Raw genomic sequence first — 18788 nt, 5'->3', positions numbered from 1 at the left:
CCTAACACTGTCTTTAAAATAACTTTAAAACCTCCACAAATCTCTTGCTGAAATGGAATGGTAGAATAGTTTTCAGACCTGGAAGATATGGGCTTGGTTCTGGTTCTCCTTATCTATGAAATGAAGAGATTGGGCTAGTTCAATTCTGGGATTACACCTATCTCTAGAGCTGTGTTTCTGTGGATCATAATTCCTATACTAACTATGAAATATGCCTATTTAATAGATTTGGTCATATATTAAACCCAATTAACATAGGTGTGCAATTAATCAGAAAGATAGGTATGTATTCTTTAATTACTCATTTAATAAAATTGTTCTGGGAGGTGAGGTGAAATTTAAGGACTGAAATAAACCTTCTTGCTTTCTTGTGGCCTATTCTCAAACACAAACTTTCTTTTAGAAGTGATTAGAGCCCACTAGCATTGAGAAGTCAAGGTCACAGAGGAGGTTGGTATGAGAGCCAGAAATGGGATTTCAAACTCTAAATAGCCTTCTGTTCCTAGCTCATCCACAAACCTTTGCTGCTGCCTTCTCCTAGTTCTGTTTTTAGAAACCCATTTAGCCCATTTTGAGTTGTGCTAATTATTCAGTGTGTATTAAATATCAATTGAATATTGAGACTGAAAAAACTTGCACATATTTATGGCAGCTACACATTCTGAGCGCATGGTTGGCTTATAAATGCCACTGTAATACTTTACCTTATAACAATACTTGGATACTTAGATTAAATAAAATTGCCATTTTATAAGTTTATGCTAAATTTTATTTGAAATATTTCAAAGCAAGTACATTTTATTTACTCCCTGTTAGAGAAAGTAAGCATATTTTTCCATATCTCTCTAACTCTGCTTCTTTGTGGTTGAGATTTAGAATTAATCTTGGCTCCTTTGCCTCACCCAAATAATAAGAACTACCCTTTTCTGAACCTTTACTCTCTATCAGGCCCCAGGCTAGGTGCTTTCCAAAGAGAACATCTAGTCCTTGAAATAATCCTGCCAGCTAGGATGTGCTTTGCAGGTGGGAAAACAGGTTTAGAGAGATTAGTGACTGAGGAACTCCGTACTTACAGGTGGCATAAACTGTTTTCAAAGGCACAACTCTGCCTCCAAAACTTGCATCCTTTTCCTTACCCATATATATCCTTCCCGCCTACCTCCCTGTCTGTTGACTCTTTTAAGGCATACTTGTGGTTGTTGGCTATTTTATTTTATTTTTTTGGTCTGTTCTGCATCTGATTTTTTTTTTTTTACGGGGGGGGGGTGTCTTTTTTCCATACATTGCTATTCTGAAAGGATTAATTATTTGGTACTGAGTCCCCTGCCAAAAGCATAAGCATGTAACCCAAATAGGGATGGCACAATCAAGAAGCTGACGTAGACACCTGAGGGTGCTCTTTTTACTGAATTTGCCCGCTCTGAGGACAACATACATTATTGCTGCTTTTATACAGTGGGGGTTATCTGGGAGAGCAGAGATTAGGGAAGGAGAAAGAAACACCACTGTATGAATGAATCCCTCAACTGTCTGTGCCTGAGCTGTCCACACCCCTGTAACTTCCAGATTAACTGCAACAATATATTCATGTTGTTGCTTAAACCAGCTTCAATTAGGTTTCTGATTCTTGTAACCAGACAATCCTAACTGAGAATTTGTAACACATATTACTCTTACAAGATTGGAATAGTGCTGTGAGGCTTGTGAATAATAACCTTATCCCACGTAATACTGACTAGTTGGTGGTTGGATGGCTGTTACAGGTGACCAGTCCAAGTTTCTCATCCAGGGCCCCAGCAAAGACATCCATTTTCCTCTTACTCAGGTATGTGAAGTTCATGCTGACTGGGTAGAGATGCCTAGTCATCTTCCACAGTTAGGAAGGGAAGTCTAGGGGGGAAAGATGCAACTGACTTAAAAACGATAAGCTCTTCTTAAGGTTACATTTAATTTGGTGTGCTGAGGCTTCTGTTCTTGGTGCTGAATATTCATGTTTAGTGAGGAGTCCCAGAGGCTTCACAATGGTGTCATTTTCTACAATTTCAGAGTGGAGAGAAATATGCTTTTTGCTGATAATGTACCTGAGGAATGATGAAAGTGAGCTGTGGATTTTTTTTAACCATTTATGTTCTGACAAGTCATTTTTTACATAAAGCTCTCAATTCAGAAAATATTAAGAACACTATGAGAGCTTTTGCTTAATTACTGGTAAACTTGTTTCTAAATGAGGATACATGAAAGGCAAAAAGGCATATGTAACTCATCTTTTAATAAACCATGATTAAACTCAGTATGAGGTGCATGCGTTATGTCAAAGTTATTAACTTCTTGACTCAGTTTAAATTGCCATAAATTACATCTGCACCAATGCCTCAGCCAACCTCTTCCCCCAGTAGTGCACAATGTCATGGAATGATAACAGGATTAGAAGTAAATTGAAGCTAGAATGAAATCTTAATTTATGCAGGTTGATGGGATTCCTTATCACTACTCACTGTTTGAATGCGAAGACTTGCTATCTTTTTACTTGCCAGCATTTTTAGTCATGCTATATAGAGATTTCTTAATAAATACTATTCTGAGGGGTTTTCCTTAGGGGAAGCAGAGTGAGTAATAGGAGAAAGTAAAATGTGGTTAGATTGGAAAAATAGAAGCAGATCTCTTATCCAAAGCAATTAGGAACAATGGATGGTGGGTTAATTGAAAAAGACATTTACAGAGGGAATCATAAAAAAATGAAATATACACACTTAAATATTTTGTTTTAAAGTAGAGCCTTTACATATGTACTCATTTTTCAATATCACTAATATAATCTGAAGCCTTTGTTTGAGGAGAGCTCCATTGATTGGACTCCTCTGTCTTTTTTATTGACTAAATAACCCCCATGAGACTATATCACTCATATCCTATTTCCAGGTTCCAGTTCTTTAAAAAGAGTCAGAATTTAAAAATATTTGTGTTGTATATTAGATACCAGATATGAGTCATATCACATGGTATTTGTGTTTCTCTTTCTGACTTACTTCACTTAGTATGAGATTCTCTGGTTCCATCCATGTTGCTGCAAATGACATTACTTCGTTCTTTTTTTATGACTGAGTAGTATTCCATTGTGTATATATACCACATCTTCCTAATCCAATCATCTGTTGATGGACATTTGGGTTGTTTTCATGTCTTGGCTATTGTGAATAAAGCTGCAATGAACATGCGGGTGCATGTGTCTTTTTAAGAAAAGTTTTGTCTGGATATATTGCCCATGAGTGGGATTGCTGGGTCATATGGTAGTTCTATGTATAGATTTCTAAGGTACATCCATACTGTTCTCCATAGTGGTTGTACCAGTTTACATTCCCATCAGTTGTGCAGGAGGGTTTTTTCTACACACCCCCTTCAGCACTTGTTATTTGTGGACCTGTTAATGATGGCCATTCTGATTGGTGTGAGGTGGTATCTCTTGGTAGTTTTGATTTGCATTTCTCTAATAATCAGGGATGTTGAGCATTTTTTCATGTGCTCATTGGCCATCTGTGTACCTTCCTTGGAGAAATTTCCATTCAGGACTTTTGCCCATTTTTTTCAGTTGGGTTGTTGGCTTTTTTGCTGTTGAGTTGTATAAGTTGCTCATATATTCTAGAGATTAAGCCCTTGTCAGTTGCATCATTTGAAACTATTTTCTCCCATTCTATAAGTCATGGACTTGGAGAATAGACTTGTGGTTGCCCGGAGGGAAGAGGAAGGAGTGGGAGGGATTGGGAGCTTAGGGTTAATGGATGCAGACTATTGCTTTGGGAATGGATTAGCAATGAGATCCTCCTGTGTAGCACTGAGAACTATGTCTATATACTTACAACAGAGCACAACCACGGGGGAAAAAATTATGTATACATGTATGTGTAACTTGGTCCCCATGCTGTACACTGGAAAAAAAAGTGTTGGGGGAAATGACAATAAAAAATAAAAATAAATAAAAAATAAAAATATTTGTGATGCTGTCTACTTCAAGACTCCATCTTAATTACACCTAATTCAATAGCAGTCCTATTTAGAACATCTTTTCAAAACATTCATCTTTGTTGTCATAGAAAAATGCTTTTCAACCTTTTGAACTATTATATCCATGGTTTGCACAATAGTTTAGTAAGTGATTTAATTACCTTAACAAGTTCACCTGATCTAAATAGCGTATGAACAAAGAAAAACAATTGGCTCTTTGTAAAGGTGCAACCCAACTGGAGAGCCTATCATTGTGTATAGTGCTAGTGAGATGCTCCTAAGTTTATTATGTCATGGATATTAGTTTGTTGAGTTTATCAGAGAGACTAGAACAGGTCTGTTAACCTAGTGATTCATTTAAATGAATGTTAATTAGAGACTTTCTGTAGTAAAATCTTCTCAGAGAAGGAACTTGGCTGGACCTTGTACTTATTGACAGATCTTTTATTTTTTAAAGATTGCTGAGCTTTGCCTCAATGAGCAAGGAAAACAAGCAGAAAACTTATGCTATTAAAAGTAGACTTCTCTGTGTGTGTATGTTTTCAGAGTGAATAACCCAATTCAATGTGGCCTTTGGTTTCACAAGTAGCCACTGTAAGTGGGTGTGGTAAGTTGATAGGTAGATTCCTGCTTCTGCTGAAGCAAGTGAAAATAAAAGCTATAAGAAGACTGGGGCTCTGTGAATACACTGTTGTTTAAATTCTGCTTTGAGTCCTGACTCAATCCCAGAGACAATCTCCAGTGAACTTGTTATCTCATGGATCTCATGGAGTGGGGAGGAGTGTCATAGTGATTGACAGGAAAGTGCATGCTGCCCTTGACTGAGCTGTAAACATGTACCCAGCCTTCTCTCACTCCAAACCTCATAGCATTTTGTTGTAATCAGACTCCACCCCCCACATACTAGTAAAGGAACTTGAAAAATGACAGGATTGACATCAGAAATGTTTGATGGTTTAGAATAAGCTATAGGTCTTTGCTCGTAAGTGCCATCTTTTTCCCTGCTAAACTGTATTGCCATTTAAATCTATGAAAACCAGTTTTCAGTGCTTTACTGATTAATGCAGGGGACAATATGGTCGTTTTTTTTTCATGAAAATACTGCCTAAATGTAATTGGGTCTATAGAATTATTGAGTATGTCCTCTATTGAATATCTAAAGGCCATAACTTCCTTGGAGCCTAGAGTGGAAAGCAAGAGCAGAAGGAATTATTCTCACATTTTGGTAGATGCTAAACTGTGTCTTGCTCTTAACTTTCATGCCACGTGTGGCTAATCACCAGGCCTCTATAAAGTGGACATTATAGGATACTGTCAATATTTATACCACAAATGGAAATTCAAAAATGTTTCCATGTATCCTACTTTCTGAATGTACTTTAATAGGAAGAATAATCAGAAATGATGAAATTGAAGCCATGTAGTCCTTAGGAGCAGTGGGACTGAGCTTCTACTGATTGGAGAGGCAGAATCCAGATAAATAGGCCTTGTCCTGGTATGTGATTAGTTCTGAAAATTCTCCACCCTCCATGTACTATCCATGTACCCTCCATAAATAGGACATAAGGAGTGAAGAAAGGGGGTCGGACTCCAGAAGAAATGCTTCTAGAATTAGTGTAAGCCTTTTGAATTATGCTCTTAACTTCACATTTATAGTACTCGATGACATTATGGAGGCAGAACTGTTTTCTATTAATATGGATAAGAAAAATTAGGTTGTTTTTGTTTTTGGTTTTTTTTTTTTTGTATAGCTTTTTTCAAAGACTTCCTGACTCATTTCCCTCCCCACTTTCTTTTAAGTTTTAGCTCTGACTCACCCATGAAATTTCTAGTTAGAAAAAAGCCAAGAAAAGCTAGAGTTGGTTCTATGGGTAGAGAACTATGATTAGAAACATTTATGTATTTATATTACTGTATTTTATATGTGGAATTATATATCAGCTAATTATAGTGGGCATAATTATATTTCTAGTTATTTCTACTGCAGTTTCTCATGACACAGGTACTTAAAAATGCTAAAATATTCTTTTCTGATATCTATGGGGATTAATAAAATGAAGTGGTTAATGCGACAAAACCTGCTGCACTGTGCATTTGGCTTTATCATGGGAATGTGGTTGTGGGCACATACATGGAGTAAGCTATAGTCTTATTTGGGTAAACAGAAGTGAAAAGACTATTATAAATCTTCTCACAATACCTTCAATGAAAAATAAAAATTGTGTCATAAATAATTAAAGCAATATTAAAGATTCATTCAGGTTAGAGCACTTGAAAAGCTCAATTTGTCCTTCAAGGAACCATCTCTCCTGATTGTCAGGTGCTTGCATTTCCTGTGCTTGGTTTTCCAATGATATGTACTTTGTACAGATTCATGTATTTATTAATGATTTAGAAAGTGCTGTACCAAAATGTGACAATATTGCACATTACATCATGACATATCATACTCAGAGCTGAGTATTTTATATTCTCATTGAACCATAGTGAAGGGTGACTATGTGATGAGTAAAGTTTAGGTTTGATTAAGAGCTTTCAATATTTAAAAGTTAGGAGTTCCCGTCGTGGCGCAGTGGTTAACGAATCCGACTAGGAACCATGAGGTTGCGGGTTCGGTCCCTGCCCTTGCTCAGTGGGTTAACGATCCGGCGTTGCCGTGAGCTGTGGTGTAGGTTGCAGACGCGGCTCGGATCCCGCAGTTGCTGTGGCTCTGGCGTAGGCCGGTGGCTACAGCTCCGATTCGACCCCTAGCCTGGGAACCTCCATATGCCGCGGGAGCGGCCCAAGAAATAGCAACAACAACAACAACAAAAAAGACAAAAGACAAAAAAAAAAAGTTAAACAATTTAATTCTGTATTACCTAAAAGAAGAATTGGTCTGCCTTTAAGCTCACTCTGGGTCATGAATTTGCAAAGAGACAGGGGAGATTTAACATTTACATCAGAACCAGAAAATGACTGATTCCCAACAACTAGTGGGAATAATATAATTAATTGTAGGCCTTGGCTTAGCCATCATTTTGAGGTCAAATGTAAAACATTTCTGGGTCTATATGTAAATATCACATATTCTTAAATAGAGCGAAGGTGGTGCTTTTGCATTTAAGCTATTGGAGAGAATGTTGCATATGCTTGGAGTCTATCGGAAAATCAGCTTAAAGTTAAGGTTGCGTAGTTTCATTATTCTACTTTTTTGTTAGCTCTTTAGAATGAGAAATGCAAGGCTCAATTAGTCTCAGGGGCTTAACAGCCAAACTTGTTAAACTTTTCCTCTGTCATTGATTTATTTTGCATGTTGATCAAGTCTGACCCTGATCCAAGAATGGATGCTTTAGTATTCCATGGACTCTGGTCTGATGAGGAGTAGCAGGCAAAGCTAATCAGCTTTTGGATCCCATTCAGATGTGCCCCATTTCATTGTATTACATATTTCTACAAGCTTTCAGTTATCATTTCAGTATCAAATTTACCATAATCCAAGGACTCCTAAGTCCAATTCTATTGGAAAGTTGAAAAATATATCATCATTGATGAATTCAGGCCACTGTCACCTCATCCTGTAGCTACGACCAACTGTAGTCAAAAGGAAATGATACATTGTTGAGTAATTATTAGTCATATGGATAATACCAAAAATAAAAAGAGTAACATACTTGAGTAGGAGAAACTTTCAAACTTTGCTCCCTCCTTCATTCATTATTAGGGAACATTTGAAGTCAAGATAGTTTTTAATGATTACGTATTTGAATATTACTAATTTCTTTTTCTTTCCAGCTGATTGAGTTAGAACAACTCTGTAAAATTACGCTATTCAAAACCTGAATCCAATTAAAACCCTTTAGTAAATGTTATTGGTGGAAAACAGAGTAACAGCTCATCTTTTCTTCTTATCAAATGAAATTAGATTTTTTTAAAGGATTTTTGAGGTCTGGTATGGGGCACTCTTCTATGCTATCACATGTATGAGCCTGTATGCATTTGTATCCACTTATCCTGCCTTTCCTTCTGTTACTATGGAAACAGCATTTTCCTAATTAAGATCAACACTTCCCCTAGTCTACAGGATCCCATTTTCCTGTGCTTTTTCAACCATATCACTCTAGAAATTCTTCTCTCTCCTGTAAATTAGTTTTCCCACTCTGATTTTTTATCAGCCTAATGTTATGTTGGAGTACTTGTCACTAAACACTCTTGGTTATACTTTTTCTTCTAGCTTCTATTCCATCCTTTAGCTCCTTACAACAAAACTTATAGAAAAACTGTCTCATCGCCTGTGACCAATTTCTTCTCCTCCAATTCTCTCTTGGCATTTCTCACCTCTTTCCATCAAAGTTGTGCTTGTCAAAGTTATCAGTGACTTTCCTTTTGCTCATCGAATGACCAATTCTAGTTCTTATCTTATTTGACCTTCCAGATCATTTGATGCAGGTGCTCATTCCCTAATTTTCAACTTAGCTTTGGGGATACCATTCTCGTGATTCCTAGTTCCTTCTCATCTCCCTAGTTTATTTGTGACACCTCAGAGCTACATCCTTAGAGTAAAATCCCTTTTCTTTATCCACCCTCCCTCACTTTTTTTGATTTCATCAAATCTCATGGCTTTAAGACCTTTTAAATATTAACAACCCCAAAATTTCTGTCTCTAACCTTGACCCCTTCCCTGAACACTAGAACCATAGATTCAAATTCCTACTTGTCGTTTCAATTCTATGTACTGCAAACATATCAAATTTAAGATTACATGTCTCAAAATGCACTTTGATTTCTGCCCTTTTCTTCCCAGGATTAGTCTTCTAAGAGTCTTCCCTTCTTCAATAAATGGAAACATCTTCTTTCTAGTTGCTCTGGCAAAAACAAAAGCAAAAAACTTAGCTAATACGAATAAAAAATAAGTAAAGCAATAACAAAAACAAAGACCATAGAGTAATTCTTCCCAAGTCTCACTCCTAATCTTTTAGTATATCCTATTGGCTATCAAAACACAGAGTTGATTCATTTCTTACAGTTTCATTACAATCACCTGCCCATTTTTTTGCCCCCATTATTCTTATTCATATAAATTGTCTCCCTGCTTCCACACTTGCTCTTCCCATGGTCCATACGCAACATGTACAGGCAAAGTAATTTTCCTAAAACATAAGTTAGATTTTGCACTTCTCTTCAAAATCATCATCTGGTCTTTCATTTCATTCAGAATAAATTCCAAGTCTTTTTTAGTGGCCAAATAGGTTTTCAAGTTCAGCCCCTATGCTACTTCAGTAACTTCATTTCCTACTCTCTCCCTGTGACTCAACTTCCCAGTCTGGCTTCCTTGTTGTTCCTTAAACATTTAATTTAAGCTCCTGCTCCAGGGCCTTCCCTGGTCTCTCTTCCTGGAACACTGTTCCATATATCCCATGACTCCCTCTCTTTCTATTTTTAGATCTTGATCAAGTGCCACCTTATCAGTGGGCCTTTCTTGGTTACTGGATAAAAAATAACACTGCCTGCCTGAAATTAGTACTGCTGTGATTTTTTTTGAATGGTACTTGTTATTTGTCATTCTATGAATTTGTTAATTTGTTTATTGCCTACCTTCTCCCACATGGAAAATCTATTTTTCATGAAAGTAGTGTTAATGAGCATATGACTAAACATCCATGTAACAAAGACCACTGCTTCCTCAACCTGAAGGATCATCACTGTCACCCGAGTAGCTAAAAATGAAAATTTCAAGCTTTTTTTGCATAGTCACTGCAGTGTCCAAATGATCAGTTGGACAGTATTTGCCGAATAGGAGATGCTCAACAAGTATTTGTTGAATGAATGAAGGATTAAATGTTTGAATGATCTTAGAGATTAACTGTTCAGGAGCTGAAATGTGTGAATTTATTTCCCCTTTCACTAATATACTTCTTAGTATGTGCAACACTTGGTGTTGAAAAGTAGATTGTCTTTCTTTTTTTTTTTTTTTCCTAGTTAATTAAAGGGATTGATGTCCTGGCTAATAAAATTAAGACTCAGTTTACCACAATCCCACGGAACAATCTTCCCCAACATTCAACCATTTGAATTCTACCTCCACTCTCTTCACATCTTCTTTTTGTCTAAATTAAAATTATATATAATAAATAGAAGGTAAATATAAGAATGAATTCTGAGAAATTCCTGGTGTTTGATATAATTGATTCTCCTGGAGCTCTTTTTAAGTTTAGTTTCCTATAGAGGACTTTTCCCCCTGCTACTTCTGTTTCTTTCTTTTTCCTTCCGTTTTTGGCTTCACCCATGACATATTGAGGTTCCTGGGCCAGGGATCTGATCCAAGCCACATCTTTGACTTATGCCACTGCTTTGGCAATGCCAAATCCTTAACCCACTGCCCCTGGCTGGGAATTGAACTATCAACGCCTATGGAGACAAGCTGCATCATTAACCCACTGCACTACAATGGGAACCACTCCCCCCCCCCCACTACTTTTTTTTTTTTGTCTTTTGTCTTTTTTGTTGTTGTTGTTGTTGCTATTTCTTGGGCCGCTCCCGCGGCGTATGGAGGTTCCCAGGCTAGGGGTTGAATCGGAGCTGCAGCCACCGTCCTACGCCAGAGCCACAGCAACGCGGGATCCGAGCCGCGTCTGCAACCTACACCACAGCTCACGGCAACGCGGGATCGTTAACCCACTGAGCAAGGGCAGGGACCGAACCCGCAACCTCATGGTTCCTAGTCGGATTCGTTAACCACTGCGCCACAACGGGAACTCCACCCCCCTGCTACTTCTTAATGATTGTTTTGAAATTAGATTTCAGGTCATATGTTTAATAAGCATATCACATGCATCCATTTTACATAATACTCCACCTAAAAGAATTTCTAGATCTAGCATGGACTTGGCCTGTGTTTTGCGTAATACCATCCTAGAAGAATACAGAAAATATATCAGAAAAATGAAAATGTATGACTTAAGGCTTAGTTTCTGCCCTCTGAACGCTTCCCCGTCTGGTTATGGGATTATATAATGAACATATGAGCTAAGTATCAATGTGGTATGGACCGGTGCATCCTAAATTTAGAGGATTACTACAATTATTTGAACAGTTTGTTAAAAAGGCAAATTTCCAGGTTTCTTTTGGAAACTGATTTAGTCAGTCTGGAGTCTGGGAAGCTGAATGTTTAACAAGTTCCTCTGATTCTTTGAGCAACAAGCTGTTTGAACCATTGCTGTAAATAATAAAAGTTAATGAACTAGAGCAGAGCTGTTTTCCCTTGTAATGAGACTGTCAGGTGTTGAAAATTTCATTGGATGTTGAATAATACAGGACTTGTTCAGGTAGACACACGTAAGTTGGACTGGAATGATACTATTATGGAGCAATATCATTAGATGTAACAGTCATAGGGCTCTCCTCTCTAAGTAACAACATACGATTAAAAGAATCTGAAACCATAAGGATATTTCTTAACAATTTAACAAGACCTTTGGACTTGGGGCAGATTGTAGGATTAGCAAATTCGGAAGCTCATTGAGGCTGTCAAAGGATGGGGCTCTTCTAGTCTTTCGAGGAGAGCCACATTCTCGGTGGTTTGATCTGCACTGCACTGTTGGGATCACCCCCTTATGATGGCCACCTGGCTGCTGTAGCTTTAGACCTCATGTCCCCATACAATTACACCCATGAAAGATACAGAGAGGAAATATGGAGAGTTTCTCTTCACATATCTTCATTAGGAAGTCAAACTGTTCCCCAAACCTCTTAACAGAATTCCAGGCTTGTGTCACATAACCCAACTCGGAATTTCAAAAGTGCCTGACAAGGTGAAAATCTGATGTATTCAGCTTTCATAATGCAAGGTAGACTGTGCCAGGAAATGAGAAAACAGGGATAATATCTGGCTGATGGGCAACCAAAAGTCTCAGATCCAAAATGGTGACTACCTGGTATAGAAGTAGAGCTGTCACAGTTTTAATGTAAGTTTGTTAACACTGCTCTCTCTTTTACCTTTCTTGCCAAGAGAAAGCTTTTCTCTGGCTCAATTTTGTGAGTAAAAGAGTGAAGATAAGAATGTGGTTTTGAGGAGTAAAACAAAGTAGTGCTTTGGACAAAAAAAAAAAGGAGTTCCCATCGTGGCTCAGTGGTTAACAAACCCAGCTAGCATCCATGAGGTTGCAGGTTTGATCCCTGGCCTCTCTCAGTGTGTTAAGGATCTGGCGTTGCCGTGAGCTGTGATGTAGGTTGCAGACGTGGCTCAGATCCCACATTGCTGTAGCTCAGGTGTAGGCTGGAGGCCACAGCTCCGATTCGACCCCCAGCCTGGGAGCTTCCATATGCCTTGGGTGTGGACCTAAAAGACAAAATAAAATAAAATTAAATTAAATTAAAAAAAAACCAAAGTAGTGCTTTAGCTTCACTCTGTTTCTATGAGTTGTACTAGTCTTTTTCTTCTGTGCCTATTTGAAAGTGTTGGAGAAGAATTTTTGGTGGTATATAGAGGATCTTGTTCATGGGTGGTCACTGAAAATATGTAACTATTTGGGGGATAAACTTTTTTCTTCAGAATAGTTTCAGATTTATAGCAAAACTGTGAAGGTAATGAGTTCCCATATACCTCACATTCAGTTTCTCCTGTTAGTAATATCTTGCATGAGAATCATGTATTTGTCATAATTGAGGAATCAATATGATACATATGATAAAATCCTTGATTTATTTAGATATCTTTCACTTTTTTGGCCAAATCCATGGCATGCCAGAGATCGAACCCATGCCACATCTGCAGCCTGAGCCACAGCAATGACAAAGCCAGATCCTTAACCCACTGAGCCCATAGGGAGGTCCATTTTTTCCCCCCTTCATTTTAACTTAATGTCTTTTTTGTTGTCGTTATTCCAAGATCCTAACCAGGATACTATATTGGTTGTCACTCATGTCTCCTCAGGCTGATAAGTTTCTCAGCCTTGTTTTTAATGTCTTTAACGGTTTTGAGGAGTCCTAGTCAGGAACTTTGTAGAAATCCCTCAGTTGGGATCTCTTTTTCTCATGATTAGCCTGGAGCAATGTGTTTTGGGGAGGAAGACAACAGAGGTAAAGTTTAGTCCTCAACACTGTACCGAGGGAACACACCATCAACACGAGTTATCACTGATGATATTTACCTTGATTACCCAGCAGTCAGTGTTTGCCAGGTTTCTCCACTGTAAAGTTATTCTTTTTCCCTCTTATTAACTCCAGGACAAACCACTATGAGCAGCATGTACTTGAGTTGGGAGTGATGCTCCATCTCATTGACGGGCAGTATCTACAAACCTGTTTGCAATTCTTCCAAAGGGATTTGTCTGTTCTCCCCTATTTACTGAACACTTTATTGACCTCGTATGCATTTTATACTTTGAATATGTATTTTATACTCCAGAATTACTTTATTTTGTTGTTAAAATTGTTCTAGTTTTGACCACTGGGAACTCTTTCAGTTCTTCTTGACATATACCCGTCAGTGTGTGTGTACGGGTGTGTGTGTTAACACTTACTTTCCGACGCTGCAAAGACATCCTCCTAGAATCAGCCATTTCTCCTAAGAGCCCAGGTTCTTGTCTTTGGCGAATTGTATTAGAAACCAAGATCTGTGTGCTAGATATCTTGGCGTCCAGGTGCTCTCAGCTCACAGACTAAGGAAATATACGTGTGTATACACACATCCATAAATACTTAAATGTTGTCACCATCTGTATCTCTATTAATCTAAACATGAGTTCATATTGTATCTCCAGCTCTGATCCATGTGGATTATTCTAGCCTTCTCCCTTTGCTTATCTTTAACCTCCCATTCCAACAGTGAGAAACCTGGCTCCTGCCATCCATTATCTATTTACTTATTTTTTCAATTGCAGTGTAATTTCAGAGTTGTTAGCCCATACCCATGTAGGAGGCCACTTTGTCCATTGAGGACCATGATTATGTACAGTTGCCTTTGATGTTAGCATTACAAATTCCACTCATTTCTCAAGTTTATTTAAGTCAGCATCTTCTCCTTAATCCTCTTCACTTAAGTGGTTTCATATATTTGCAATTACTGTTGGATTCTTTTGTTGTATGCTACATACCATCCTATGATCCCTGGAATCCTAAATGATTTTTTCATAGTTTGCATACATTAAACTTCACCCGCCTTTTTTTTTTTTTTTTTTACCATCTCTATAGTTTGAATTTTCTAAGATGCCATATAGTTGGAATCATATCCTATGTATACTGGCTTCTTTCACTTAGAAATATGCATTTGAGGGAGTTCCTGTCATGGCTCAGTGGTTAACGCACCTGACTAGTATCCATGAGGATGCAGATACGATCCCCAGCCTTGTTCATTGGGTTGAGGATCCAGCTGTGGTGTTGGTCGCAGACATGGCTTGTATCCCGAGTTGCTGTGGCAATGCCTAGGCAGGTAGCTATAAGCTCCCATTTGATCCCTAGCCTGGGAACCTCCGTATGCCGCTGGTGCAGTCCTAAAAAGACAAAAGACAAAAAAAAAAAAAAAGAAATATGCATTCGAGATATATCCATGTCTTTTCACATCTTGGTGGTTCATTCCTTCTTATTCAAAGTATATCAGTGTATGAGTGGGATATCAAATACAATTTGCTTATTTATTCACCTGCTAAAGGACATCTTGATTGCTTCCAGTTTAACAAAGAATGAAGTTGCCATATACATTTATGTGCTGGTTTTGCATTGTGGACTTAAGTTTTCAAATCAGTTGGGTAAATACCAAGAAATGTTATTGCTGGATTATATTGTTTAGCTATATTTAGCTTTATAAGAAACTTGTAAACTTCCAAAGTGGCTAACCATTTTGTATTCCCACTATCAACCAATGAAAATTACTATTGGCTATAACAGATTTTGTCAGATTTTTGGATTTTGGCCATTCTAACGGATCTGTAGTGGTACCCTCATTTTTAAATGTATGTTTTCCTAATGACAAATGATGTGGGCATCTTTTTATATCCCTATGAATCTGCATATCTTCTTTGGTGAGATGCATGTTCAGGTTATTTGCTGTTTTTTTTTTGTCTTTTTTTTTAGGGCCACACTTGCGGCATATGGAGGTTCCCAGGCTAGGGAATCTAATTGGAGCTGTTGCTGACAGCCTGCATCAGAGCCACAGCAATGCCAGATCTGAGCCGTGTCTGTGACCTACACCACAGCTCATGGCAATGCCAGATCCTTGACCCACTGAGCGAGGCCAGGGATTGAACCCACAACCCCATGGTTCCTAGTTAGATTTGTGTCTGCTGTGCTGTGATGGGAACTCCAGGTTATTTGCTTTTTAAAGGTTTGAGTTATTTGTTTTCTTATTGGTGATTTTTTTTGTCTTTTTTTTTGCTATTTCTTGGGCCGCTCCTGTGGCATATGGAGGTTCCCAGGCTAGGGGTCAAATCGGAGTTGTAGCCACTAGCCTACGCCAGAGCCACAGCAACACAAGATCCAAGCCACGTCTGCAACCTACACCACAGCTCACGGCAACGCCGGATCGTTAACCCACTGAGCAAGGGCAGGGACCGAACCCGCAACCTCATGGTTCCTAGTCGGATTCGTTAACCACTGCGCCACGACGGGAACTCCTTATTGGTGATTTTTAATAATTCTTTGCGTATTTTATATATAAGTCCTTTATGTGTCTTTCCCGAAATACCTTAAATATTTCATTTTACTCTTTTCTTTCTTGCATGATTTCTGATGAGAAGTCTGCTATCATTCCTACTCTTTCTTTCTTTTTTTAGTTTTTAAAAGAAATTTTAATTGAAATATAGTTGATTTACAATGTTGTGTTAGTTTCAGCTATACAGTAATGTGATTCAGTTATATAGTAATTCCTAGTCTTGTTACTTCTAAAGGTAAGATTTTTTTCCTCCTTTGGCCTCTTTTTCAGATTTTCCCCTCTATTTCTACTTTTCTGTAGTTTGAATATAAAATGCCTAACTGTGGATTTTATTTTACTTTTGTCATTTTTATTTTTTGGGTTTTATTTTGGTATTGATCCTACTTTTTGTTCTCTGAGCTTCTTGGATATGTGGTTTAGTGCCTGTCATTAATTTTGGAAAATTCCTGGTTATTATTATTTCAAAAATGTCTTCTGCTCTGTTGTTTTTCTTCTCCTTCTGGTATTCAAATTGTGTGTCTATTACACCTTTTGTAGTTTTCCTCAGTTCTTGGATGTTCTATTGTTTTTATTCTTTTCTCTTTGCACTATATATCAACCTATATATTCAAGGTCACTAATTCTTTTCTTGGCTATGGTGAGTCTATTGATGAACTTGTCAAAGGCGGTCTTCATTTCTACCATTGTGTTTTTGATTTCTAGCATTTCCTTTGGTTCTTAGAATCTTCATCTCTCTACTTACATTACCCATGTTTTCTTTTTTTGGCCACACCCACAGCATATGGAAGTTCCTGGGCCAGGGACTGAATCTGAGCTCTAGCTGTGATCTACACCACAGCTGTGGGAATGCCAGTTCCTTAACCTACGGTGCCACAGTGGGAACTCCTACCCATCTTACATGTGCTCTATTTTGTCTGAATATATCAATCATAGTTATTTAAAATTCTTTGATAATTTCAACATCTATGTCATATCTGAATCTGGTTCAGATGATTGCTTTGTCTCTTTAGTCTGTCTTTTTTCTGGCTTTAAGCGTGCTTAAATTGTTTGAAAGCTGTTTTATCAGATGAGAGAAACTGAGGTAAATTGGCCTTTGGTATGAGTATTTAGAGTAATCTGCCCAGGGATTGTATTTAATAATTGCTTGGGCTGTATTTAATAGTTGCTACAGTTGTAAGTGCTATAAGTTATGAGAGACTTTCAGTTCCTCTGGGTATTTGCTTGTGTCTTCTCTTTTGACTTCCAACTTCCCTGAATATTCCTTTTTAGAGAGAGTCTGCCTTATAGCTCTGCCAGTTGTAATCCATGGTTATTATTCTAGAGTCTCTTTGGTGTTGTGGCAAGCTGTGGTGAGGGAGGTATTAAATTTCAGCATTAAATTAAATTTCAGCATTTAATAACTCCATGTTTTGGGGCCATGACCTTCATAATTGTTTTTCCAGTGGTATAAATTTTATCCTCCCTGTCTCTTTTTTCCTTGGCTAATTTCCAGTTTATTTCCCTGAAGCCTTGAGCCCTGCTGACTATAGCTTTTTTCCGCCTTAGGTGAAACAATACAGCTCTGGAATACCAGAGTGGAAGGAGTGCCCTTTCCCCAACTAGGAAAAGGCTCTGGAAAAGTCATTTTCTCTGGAGAGAGGGCCTTTGTTATGGAGAAGGCTCTGGGTGTATTTCGCATTGACTGCTACTATTCCTTCCTGCCCAAACCTAGAGGGGATCTTAGATCTTTACTGTGAGCACCCGGTGGGATTCTTGGAGGTAAAGCCCGTGATAACCTTTTATTGCCTTGGACTGCAGCCTCAGGAGTTTCTTACTCTCATAATGGACTATCCTCATTCTCCAGCAATCTGTCAAAATTACCATTTGTAGTGGATTGAGTCATGTGCCCCTACAAAAGATACACGTTCAAATCCTTGAGGAGTCCAGCTCCAGGTTTAAAACTTGTGTGTGATTTTTCAGGACTAAATACAAGCAATCACAAATACCTCACAAGGAGTCTGCCCTCTCCAGACCAGAGTTGAGCATGCATACTGAATGAACTGAAGTCTCAGGACCTTTGGCTAACTATTCTTTTACATATATCTGCATTCATAGACTAGGGACCTAAATTCAAAAGCCTTTATTTTGGGGCCTTCCTCCAGCACACCTGCCAAAACCTCCTTACTTGTGGGAGGGTCCCTTGAAGATATTTTTCTCAACTCTGACAGCACTCAGTATTTTTCCATTACTAGCCCTTCCCAACATCTTCCCTCTGGCTCCTAGGTCCAAAAAAACTGCAGGGGCTTTTGGTTGGGAGCTCCCTCCTCAGAGAGAAAACTCCCTATGTCTGTACTGGTCCATCTGGCTGTCCACAAGCACCATTCTAAGGGCACAAATAGAGCAGAGGGGAGTCATTACTTTCCTTCGATTAGGCTGTGGCTTATACTCTGGGACAGTAAGTGATCTAAGGCTTGACTGTTACTTTCACTTGGCTTTTTTCTTTTTTAACTGATTGCCCCATAACTTGGCAACTCAGCTCTCTCCAGCTCACCTCAGCTCTTGCTAACTCTTACTCTTGTGAATGAGACTTCATTTGGAATTAGGGTCTTCACAGATGTAATTGAGTTAGGATGTGATCATCCTATATTAGAGTGAACTATAAATTCAATGGCTGCTGTCTTTTCAGAAGAAAAGATGGGAAGAGCTAAGACACAGATACACCCAGAAGAACGACAGCTAGAAAGCTAAAGCACAATTGGAGTGATGCAGCTACAAGGCAGAAAACACACAAAAGCCAAGGATTGCCAGCAATCACTATAAGGTAGGAAGAGAAAAGTAAAGCATCTTCCCCAGAGCTTTCTGAAGGCATATGGCCCAGCTGATATCTTGAATTGATACCTTCCTTAGCTTTCTAGCCTCCAGAACTGTGAGAGAATAAATTTCTTTTGTTTTATGCCACCAGCGAGTGATAATTTTTAATGGCAGCCCTAGGAATCTAGTGCCAGCAAGTGGAGTGCGGCTGTAACACATATCTAAAAATGTGGAAGTGGCTTTTGAATTGCATAAGGCTAGAGACCAGAAGAATTTTGAAACACATGGTAGAAGAACCCTAGCTTGGCTTGAAAAGACTGGTAGTGGGAATACTATGGTTAAAAGGTATTTCTATCAAGGTCTTAGATGGAAA

Source organism: Phacochoerus africanus, chromosome 1 (genome assembly GCF_016906955.1).
Source record: "Phacochoerus africanus isolate WHEZ1 chromosome 1, ROS_Pafr_v1, whole genome shotgun sequence".
Lineage (NCBI taxonomy): Eukaryota > Metazoa > Chordata > Mammalia > Artiodactyla > Suidae > Phacochoerus > Phacochoerus africanus.
This window is presented reverse-complemented; position numbering follows the sequence as displayed.